General features: G+C 41.2%; 1 long non-coding RNA gene across 1 annotated transcript; it reads right to left on the bottom strand.

Moving 5' to 3' along the window:
- Window positions 1–8,018: 8,018 nt before the first annotated feature.
- LOC115275303 lies at window positions 8,019–10,478 on the bottom strand. Its single transcript, XR_003901482.1, has 3 exons — window positions 10,254–10,478; window positions 9,728–9,800; window positions 8,019–8,338 (listed from the first exon to the last, which is right to left on the bottom strand). It is a non-coding gene; the product is annotated as an uncharacterized LOC115275303 (long non-coding RNA).
- Between the last annotated feature and the right edge of the window lie 677 nt (window positions 10,479–11,155).

Genomic DNA, 11,155 nt, shown 5'->3' with positions numbered 1-11,155 from the left:
CAATATATTACTTGTTCATAAGCTACAACACAGCCTGCTTAATACCTTTCCTTAAATTCCACCTCTATACTACAATATGCTTGAGGTCCATGCAAAAAAGTAGCTACCTTTTATGTAGGAAATGGATGATTAAGTCTTTGGTGTTGTAAAAGCAACTTCATTTAAACATAACCACCCCCACCACCAAAAAAAGAAGAGGGGGAAAAAAAGTAAAGAAAATAATAAGGCAAAAACCCAAGACACACTTCCTATGGGAGGAAAAATAAACACACAAAAAACCAGCATGTAATTTCTGTCCTTGATGGAATGTATTACATAAGCAAACACCCCAACAAGGAAAGCAAGTACTACAATATAAAAATATTAAGAAAAGAAAACCCTCTCACATGCATAAATGAAAGATTGCACACAAAGAACTCACATCTTTTCAAGCTTCAATAGTAATTCCACCTGGAGTGGAGTTTCTGTTAATCTGACCTGGGGTGTGGAGTGTGGGGTGGGTATCATGATTCAAATACTGTAGACTCTCTGCTCCCTCTGAATTTTACTAGGTTTTCTTGAATAAAGGTTTTTTCATTTGATGCCATCCCATAAAATCACTTCTAGAGACTTTAGACATGTTTGTTGCAATTATTTAAAATCACTTATAAATAATTTCACCTTCCATATGCCTGTTTTTCTAGGTAGTTTAAAAATATGACATTAAAGATAGAAATGTAAGGAGTGATGGTACCAAGATGGTGGGGTAGGGGGTCCCAGTCTCTGTGATGCCACAAAGATTGACAATTAGACAGCTATCCAAAAACAAAAATAGCTCTGGGAGAACTCAGGAGTCCACTCAGGAAGCTTTAGAAATGCACTGGAACAAAACTCTGAAAATAACTATACAAAAATGATAGGAGAAACAGTATCATTTTACCTATCCCCCAGGCCAGCTCTGCTCACTGCTAAGAGGGAGCTTCACAGTTCAAAAGAGTTCCCCTATCCAGGAATGGGAGGATGAAGTTAGCAAACAGTTCCTCTAGCTTTGGGGGACGCTGCATGATGGACCTGCTTTGGTTTCACCCCCAAGTTGACTCGTCTAAAAATAGCTGCAAACAAGTTTGCCACTGGAGAAACTGATGGCCAGCAGAATCACTATGCACCCCCTGCTGATTTTGCCTCATGGGTTTTTGCCACCTCAGACATCAGCTACCTAAGTCTCTGTCTGCTTCCTCCCTCACATCCCATGGAACCTCTGCAGCTGTATGTGTAAGACACCAGCCTAGACCTCTCCACGGCTGATTGCCAAACCTGTGTGTGCACCCTTAGTGTGCACCTGCAGCTCTGCACCTATATGCTCTGACGTAACTTCTGTCACGAGTCTTCAATGCTCTGCACATGACTGTGGTGAGAGTCTGCAGCCACAGGAGTGCATGCTAACAGCCAGGACCCTTGCAACTGTTAGTGTTCCCACAATTGGCCCAGTCCTTGCTGCTAGCCCCAGCCGTCACCACTAGATGTATGTCTGCAGTAGGTCCCTCAACAACACAGGCACCTGGAGGTGGCCAGTGCAGCAAAGTACATCATTGGCTCTGGCAACCACAGCTGTCTACCCTTGTCTTTAGCAGCTAGAAATAGAGGAGGCACCACTAAGGACCTGACAGGTCTTGAACCTTTGCAGAGCCCCTACAGCTCCCACTAAGGATCACACAGTTACCCATGTCATGGACCTCAAGACCTGGGCCAGTGAGACGTTATGTCCTTCTTACCCCCAGCAGCCACTTACCACTACTCTTGGGACCCTGCACCACTAGAACTGGGTTATAGCATGCCCCAGGGTGCACCCAAGCATAGGTTAAGGTCTTTTCTTATTGAAATCAGTCCATAATGTCTGGAAGAGGTGACTTCTTTCAAATGTGCAGACACCTATTCAAGACTTCAGGGATCATGAAGAATCAGGAAAACATGGCTATCACAAAAGGAACACAGTAATCTTTCAGTAACTGACCCCAAAGTAATGGACATAAACAAAATATTTAAAATAAGTGTACTAAAAATGCTCAAAAAGCTACAAGGGCACACAGATATGCAATTTACATAAATCAAGAAAGCAATACAAGAACAAAGAGAGATTCAACAAAAAGACAGAAAACAACCAGAACCAAACAGAAATTTTGAAATTGAAGCATAAAGTGGCCAAAACTAAGAATTAAATAGAAAGCTCCAACAGCAGACTGACCCAGTCAAAGGGAGATTCAGTGAACTTAGAGACATTATTCAAAATTATCCAGTTAGAGGAGCAAAACAAAATAAAACAAACAAAAAAAGAAAAGTAATGAAGAATACGTGAATCTGAAAAGCTCTCACCATAACAACAGTAACAGTGACAGAAACGGTAATTACGTGATGTGAAGAATGTATTCATCTTACTGTGGTAAACATTTCACAATATGTCCATCTATGAAACATCACATTGTATACTTTAAATTTATCCAATGTTATGTGGCATTTATATCTTAACAGAGCTGGAAAAAATATAAATAAAAAGTAATAAATTTGAGTATAAAAGAATGTAAAATATATGTATATTTCTAAATTTGAAAAGAAAACACAAGGAAACATTTTCAACAGATAAAATCCTATTATCTTAAACATACCCAAAACTTTGACAAATCTTTAGGATAAAGATTAGCACTCAAATAAGTAAATGAACAAAGCACACAAACTGGCATTTCATAAGATGCAGAAAACATATGACTATGTAAAAAGTTAGACCTTATTAGCAATAAAGAAAGAAAAATGAGAAACGCTTTATGTCCATAAGTTAAAAAGATATAAGTAAAATTATATCCCTCAGCAAATTCTCAAGGAACTGGGACAATATATCACCGATGAAAGAGTAAATTGATGCAAACTTTGGCAAAATAAATAAACATAATGTTAAAAAGTGTGCATTACTTGGCCATGTTGCCTTCAGTTCCTTTAAAAATGTTAGCATAGTGTGATGTATGGTTCATGCTGTGGCTTTATCCCATCCTCTTGCCAGGGTTGGTTAACATTTGTAGTTCCCTAATCAAGAATATATATTCCAGAAGTGGGTAGTTAGCATTGAAAAGCCTCTTATCAGAAACCCACATGAGATTCAATTAACTTTATTTAAGATCAATGATAAAAGCTTTGTTAATTGGCATAATTGAAGGTAGCAATGATTATTCACTGGTGAAATGAGTGGTGCTCATGATATGGGTTTGACTAGAAAGATCACAGTGAATGTTGCTCTGCAGAATGTGGGGTGAAAAATCTGGTGAGCCCAATAACATACTCGTGGGAATGGCATCTATGCTTATGCTTGCAATCATTTCTGTGTTGAGCACTTTTCAGAGGATTTTGCTTCTGGACTCCAATTAAAATGTTCACTGAATCTTGCCCTTGCAATATTGTTGCATTTCCCTCTAGTGAATCTTTCATTCAAAGAGTCATTGGAGAGATACATAGGATACAGGGTTGGCACTTTGTTGAGTTCACAGTTGAATGATTGTTTTTTACATCTGCTTGCTCTGTTCTTACATGTGCAGAATTTACACTTGAATCTTCTTTTATTATAACTTTCTACATTATTTGAGGGTGTTGAGAATAAGGCATAGGGCTCTCACCTACCTTTAAGAAATTTTGGAAATTATGTATATCTACCCCAAATAATCTAATAATTAAGAGTGGGGGGTGCCAGGGGTGCCTGGGTGGCTCAGTGGGTTAAGTGCCTGACTCTTGGTTTCAGCTCAGGTCATGCTCTCATGGTTCCTGAGTTTAGGCCCCAAGTCAGACTTTGTGCTAACAGTGCTGAGCCTGCTGGGGGTTCTCTTTCTCATTCTCTCTGCCCTGCTTCCTACCCTGTGCATGCTTGCTCTCTTTCTCTCCCCCTCTCTCTCTCTCAAAATAAATAAACTTTAAAAAATTATTAAAAAAATAAAACAAACAATAAAGGGAGCCCGGGTGGCTCATTTGGTTGACTCTTGATTTTAGTTAGGTCAGGATCCCAGGCTCCTGGGATTGAGCCCTGTGTTGGGCTCTGCACTGAGCATGGAGCCTGCTTAAGATCTTTTCTCTCTCTCTCTCTCTCTCTCTCTCTCTCTCTCTCTCTCTCTCTCTCTCTCCTCTTAAATAAAGAGAACAAACTGAGGGTTGCTAGTGAGGTGTAGGGTGGGGGGATGGGCTAAATGGGCGATAGGCATTAAGGAGGGCACTTGGTGGGATGAGCACTGGGTGTTGTATGTAAGTGGCAAATCACTAAATTATATTCCTGAAATCATTTTTGCCTTATGTGATAACTAACTTGGATAAAAAAAAAGATTCTCTCTCTCTCCCCCACTCATACTCTCTGCCCCTTATTCCTCTACCCCCTCTCTTGACCCCTCACCCCTGCTCACATGCACACTAGCTCTCTCTTTCTCTAAAACAAACAAACAAAGAAACAAACAAACAAAGAATGGGCAATCACAATGGTTTCTCACAGAGTAGTTCAAATTCCAGGAAATTGATCAAGGAAATAATAAAGGATATGTGTAAAATATCACTTCAATATGTTTATCAAGGGTTTATCATGGCAAAACATATATGATTTAATGTTAAACAATTGATGGATACTTGATTAATTTGTGGCATATTATAAAATGAAATATCAAGATTTAAAAAATTAGGGCATAGTAAATTAGTGATAGGAAAAATAATTGAGGACATATTGTAAAGGAAGAAAATGGTATTAAAACAATATGTGCAATGTGAAAAAATATTTTAGAAAGTATATAATTGTGCTTATGTGGATATAGTAGCAATTGTTTAGGACAAAATGAAAGATACATGATTTTATGAATTCTCTCGTTTCTTTGTAACTCTCTCATCTCCAAACACCAGGGTTTATAAAAGAATTGTTGAGGAACCATATGCATTAGAAATCATTTGGTTTGTTTGTAAAACTCACATATCCAAGCTCTACCCCAAACTTATTAAATCAGAATATCTTGTGGGTGAATTAGCTATCTATGTAACAAATTACAGCAAAACATGGGGTCTCAAACTAATAAACACTGATTGTTGTTGTTGTTTTGGTCTGCTGTTTAGTTACCTCTTAGTGGGAGTGTTTCTGGCTGAGGGTCATTCATAAAGCCAAAGTCAAGCTGTTGTCCAGTGATTCATTATTTTAACATTTCACAGGGACAGGATCATCAGTTTCCAAAATCACTTACATAGCCATTGGTAAGACTCAGTAGTAAGTCCACCTCTAAACTTACTCCAATGAATTCTAGAAGGTCTTGGTTATTTGCCATGTGGGCTTTTCTGTAGACTGATTTTCTTTCCCATGTGGAAGCTGGCAATCTGGGAGAGAAAGCACATTCAAGATAGAAGCCACAGTCTTTGTGTAACCTAATGTTGAAAGTGACATCCATCATTTTAATGAATCAGTAATAGTGAATCAGTAAGGCTAGCCAACAGTTAAAAGGAAAAGAATTAGATAAGGATATGCATACCAGAAAGCCTGGATTGGTGGGCGGTATCTTATTACAATTCCTAACATGGGCTGGGACCTTAAGCCTGAATTGTTAACAGTAGTTATTTTAAAATTGTCAACAATATTTGTAAAGGATACATATACAAAGCATTTACTTCCTAAATTGTTTTAATAGAACAAAAAAATTGATAGGTAGAATTTGACTGATTAACGTTAGTCCATCAGTTGGTTTCCTCTGCATCTAGCCTTCTGCATAGAAAGTTGCCAAGTCTTATACACTGTTCTGGGGTCAAAACAAGAAATCCAGTTTTCTCAGTTCCTAAAAAGACACACTTTTCAGTTCATTAAGCTTCATCTTTGTTTATCCTTAGTTTTGGAAATTATTCTACTTTGTGAACTACTTCTTGAATTATAATGCTGAACAATAACAAAAATACCAAAATCTACTTTGGAAATCAACACAAAGTGGCTGTGGTCTGTAAAAATGGACAAACCCTTTGTGAATGTAATATATAACTTTTTTGAAGAACCTGGCAGAAGACAGTCTTTGATAGTACAAAATATACCTTTTTCCTCAGAATCATGGTTCCTAAAACAATTGAGTGAAAGTTGAATATCTGTAAGCTGAATCACATACCATATGGACTAATGTGGCCGGTCATTGAAAAGGGATTTTTCGTAGTTATCTTTATTATTCACAGATTCCATATTTGCATATGTAAAATTTGTTTGCAATGCCTACTTGCTAAAATGCATCTGTAAACCCCAAGTCAATATTTGTGGCACTTTTGCAGTCATGTGTGGACATACACAGTATAGTGAAAAATTTCAGGTGCCAACTTTCCCCATTGCAGTGCACAAGTCCACAGGGATAAGATACAAGTGATGCTTTGTGCCCGAAGGTGATGCTGCACCTTCCTGTTTCCTCTCTGCTTTTATAAAGCCATCTCTCTTTGGCAGTTCATTTTTGTGCTTTTTATTGGTTATCCTGCCATTTGAAGTGACCAAAGTATAATGCTGAAGTGCTGTCTCATGTTCTCAAAGGCAAGGAGGCCCTGTCCTGTGCCTTACAGAGAAAATGCTTGTGCCGGGTAAACTTTGTTCAGGCATTAGTATGCTTCTGTCTGTGAGTTCAGTGTTAATGAATCAACAACATATATTAAATAAGTTGTCTTTAAGCAGAAGCACACATAAAACAAGGTTTGTGTATTGATTGTGAAAGGTTTGTGAAAATCTTGTCACCAGAGGTTCACAAGAACCTATTTCTCTGAGGAGGAATGGTTTTAGAAGTTACTAATTCAGTGTTTGCAGAGAGTTTATAGAACATAACTACGGCAAACAATTAAAATCAACAAAATCCTTTTGGAAAGTAAGGACTTCTGGAACTTTTATTTTTGCATTTTATGTAAGGAATCTAATAAAATCTGGAAAAAACTGTGGAGGGGAGGACAACTGGTGGATTCCTAATTCCAGTTTGTTATGCTTAAATTCAGTGGGAGTCTCACAGTCATGTTTATAAAGGAGTTTTGGCTGGGGCGTCAGGCTTCTAGTTTACTTGGATTCTGTCTGTCAGTCAGTGTCACAACCTTCATGGCAATTAACAATGCTTTTGTGTGCTAATTATCATTATCCCACTATGTGGCCATTATTATTCTGATGACCTTAGTTTGAAGCTCAGGCATCAATCCGTCACCTAAAACAATTGCGTGGAAGGAAGCTTAGGAAGGCTGGTCTCAAAGTCCTTACCTGAGCTCTGCTACACAAAGCTGTTTGTGGCACAATTCTTTAAAAAATACTGCTTTATTCACTTGATTAGAGTGAATTTTAAGGTAGGGTTTAAATGGGTATAGGATAGAAGGGGTGCTTTATGCCTGAAGATCTATCTAATCACCTACTACATTAAAATAAACAAAAATGACCAAACTAAGGTACATATTATCTGATTGAGGCACCCCTGCCATTGTATGACCTTATTCAACTCATTTAGAAGGAAGAGGGTGATGTTTTGGAGTTTGTTTATATCCCATGGGATGCAAAATATACGGAGAAAATTGAATCAAATGAGATTGGTCAGAAGAGACATAATTCTTTTCCTGTGATGCTCTTCCTCCTTCCTCCTCCTATATTAAAGCCACTACTACCCTCCCTGGCACACCCCTGAATGTGGGGCAAAGGAATAACAAAAGCATACAGGGAGATACCCTATCTGAAGTTTCCAGAACTGTTGCTTGCTGAATCTAACCTGATGATGTATTCTGCCCATGTCTACAAAAAGTCAAAAGCATTTTCAGAGTTGATTTCCCTTAAGAATTATCACACTTTGTTCAGATTGGTTTAATGAGTGTAAGAGGTGACCTTATATCCCCATAGATAGTCCTATATTAAAAGACCTGGAAGTAAAACCTCACATGTATGTCAGTAATTATTTTAGGGGGTGTGATGGGTGGGGTTATTGCAGCTCTTTGCTTAGATGCTATCTACGCTACCAGGCAGAAGAAATTTTCTACTGCATTATAATGATGTTTATTTGCAAATTACATGAGCACCAATAATTCATTCATGCACTGATACAGAGCAGGGGGACTCAGTGCAGTGGTATTGAACTTGTTGCTGGCAGCATTGATTGATTCTTTTTGGAACATTTTCCCCCACAGAATCCCAATGACAGCTTCTCTGAGCAAGAAACTGACACATAGCCAGGGCCCCGGATATGCAGGGACACACGTGTGCGGATGTTGCCATCAAAATAAACCATTCTTGTCTCCTGGCAGAGGCTGGTTCTCCTAAGAACACTCTCCAATCCTGGGAGCTTTAGTGAGAGGCTTTCTTTCTTGGCAGAGGTGTCAGTCTTTCCTGTGGGATTGAAAAAAGGGACTGAATTATTTGTTGTAGTTTAAACTAGCCACTGTTCTTCTCAGGGAAATGTTGGGGATATGGCTGTTCTCTAAAAATGTTGGGGAGGTGCTAATCAAGCTTAGCATTTGATCTGTGTGGCCCTATTGATGAAAAGAAAAAAATACCTCTCAGCATAATATTTAACTGACATCCCCTCAACACGACCCAAATCTGTCTCTCCTGATACATAATGCCTGTCTTCCCAACTGCATGGTAAACTGTAGAGCAGATATTAAGTTTTGGTCATTTTTGGTTTCCCAGCACCTACTAGAATACAATGTGTTGCTTATAACATATAGAAGAAGGGTTAAAGGAAAGAATGGAAACAAAACTTTTTAACTTTGAAATTTGGAAACACTGTTGAGGGACTTTGCCCTAAATCTTAATTAAACTTCTGAAATTTGCTTCAATTTGTAGTCTCTTTGGTAGACTATAACAGCCTACTTTATTCTTTTCTCTTAGAAATTTTATTTCAAGTTTAAAGCATCACTTTTTTTTTTTCCTGAACATGTTAAGAATATGCATGTATACATAGGAATATTTTCCGGAGAACTCTAGCCAGGCATTTTTTTTATGGTTAGATGTATTTTTACTGAAAATCATATATGTAATTTTAAGCAAGTAGGTGCAGAAAAATAATGATTCTAAAAGTCATTACATTATAAGTCATGGATCTGATAAGAGCACAAAAGCCTTTGGAGTGAGTAAACACAATTCATTTTAACTAGTTATTTATTTTGGAAAATTCTTGCATTACCAACATTCACATTTTGCAGAAGGGCCTGCATTGAAGAAATATACCACATGGATGTGGGGAAGGGAGTTCAAATCTCTCTCCAAGTTTAAGGGATCAAGAAATCTAGGGAATGGTAATAAAAACTCTTTTCTTTAGCATTAATCTCAGGAATATGGAAAACCTTGGAATTTCAAATGGTGAACATTTTGATCACAACGGTACACACCACCACTTCTGAATTTCCCCACTGCCTGAGCAGAAATGAAAAAGAAAATAAAAACCCAAACGAACCATAAAATACAAAACTGTGTGAACAAGGTAGCTGCATGTTATTTGTAGGAGTTGGTTGCTTACTACAGTAGTTTAAAAATAGTTTTCCAGTTAACATCTTTTCCACATAATGGAGATGTCAGTGTAGGTTTACATGATTGTGTAAATGGTCAGAAGCTGTTTATGTAGCTCTGAACTGCTGAACGAGGCACAGAAAGACGAGTTCAGCAAAGCCCTTGGGGCTTTTTCCCTTGGGAGGAGTGCGGGCTTCGCTTGGGGTTGCTGGAAATGCCTGCCTATGAGTTCTACCCAATTGGCGTTCCTCTGCCTGTCAAACTCACATTGCACAGGGCTGCTGAGGGCCTGGAACATTGTTACCCTGAGGTTTTGAGCTGGGGGAGAAGAGAGTCATTTCTGCAAGAAAATACTAGATTCATTCTGTAGAAATTTCATGGTAACGTCATTGTCCAAAGCACGTTTTTTGAATAAACCAAGCTTTCCATGACCTCCCCCTCCCGAGACCCACACACCGCAAACTCATCCCTGTACCGATTTCACCGCAACTGTTTTCTTCCCCCCCCCCCCCCCCCGCCTCCCTCTCCCTCCAGCTGGAAAGCACAGTGTCTGAGTGAGAGTCCAGGTCAGTAACGCAGCTTGTCTGTCCAATGCCCTCTGCCTAAGGACAAGTAGGTAAAACCTTGCAAAATCCCCCTCTTCCGGCTTCTCAAGTTGTGTGGACCGCCCCGCCCCCCATCCCACTGGATTCGGCAATTCTCAGCCCCAAAGCAGAAGTGTTTGTTTCACTGGATAGAGCGTCTTAAAGATTCCCCGAATTCCCCTTGTGCAGGAGGCCCGAGGTTTGTGTACCGCGCAGGTCGCGCCTCCTGGTGCCCCTTTACTGGGGTAGCAAAGGAAGGCGGCATCGCTGCTGTAATTCCCCATCGCTAAGCACGACTTCTTCACACTCCTGCACCCGAGCCGGGTTGGTTGTCTTCAGGTGTTCTGGGTTCAGGTGAGGTGCCCTTTCCCCGTTTTGAGCGCAGGGGCTGCGGGTCTTCCCTCCCCGCCAGGGCCAGGCAGGTGAGGCACCCGGGCGCGCGCCTCCTCCGACCGCACACTGAGCATGCGCAGTCCGGCCGCGCGCCGGCTCCCCAGCCTCCACGCGTCTCTCCGCTTCTCCACGCGTCTCCGCCTCCTCCAGGCTGAGGAGCCGGCTGCCTGAACTCCGCCGCGCCGGGTTTTTGGAGCCGCCGCGAGCGCCGGGAGGGAGGGGAGCGCGGCACCAGACAGAGCACCGGGTTCAACACCAGGATTGGTCGCAAGTAGGAAGCTTTCGCCACTACAGCGGGACCCTCGGGCTGTGCCCACGTCGCACCGGAGGCTGCAGCGGGCGCCGCGCTCAGGTGCTGAGGTAAGTGAGGCGCGGGCAGGCAGGGTCCGCTCCAGCCTGGGCGCGTGAGCCCCGGGGCTTCCCGGCTCTCGGATATTGGGGAAAGGGCATGGTCCTCGGAGGCCGCTGAGTGGAGAGGGGCTACCTGGGGCTCCCACTCCCGCAGGGCTGGACGGGCTGAGGGCCGTACTGCCGCGAGCCTGGCAGCCCTGCGGGCTAGGCTCAGCCCGAGCTGAGCGCCCGGAACCCGGGAGGAGGCAGGGCACCGACGACACTACCTTCACCCCACGGCGACCCTTTTTAGAAAATAAGTTTGTTGCCCTGCAAGGCAGCCACAGAACAAGTAGCCTAGAGCGCGTAATGCTTCAGGCGTCGTTAG

The sequence above is a fragment of the Suricata suricatta genome, chromosome 12 (genome assembly GCF_006229205.1).
Source record: "Suricata suricatta isolate VVHF042 chromosome 12, meerkat_22Aug2017_6uvM2_HiC, whole genome shotgun sequence".
NCBI classification, from domain to species: domain Eukaryota; kingdom Metazoa; phylum Chordata; class Mammalia; order Carnivora; family Herpestidae; genus Suricata; species Suricata suricatta.
This window is presented reverse-complemented; position numbering and strand designations above follow the sequence as displayed.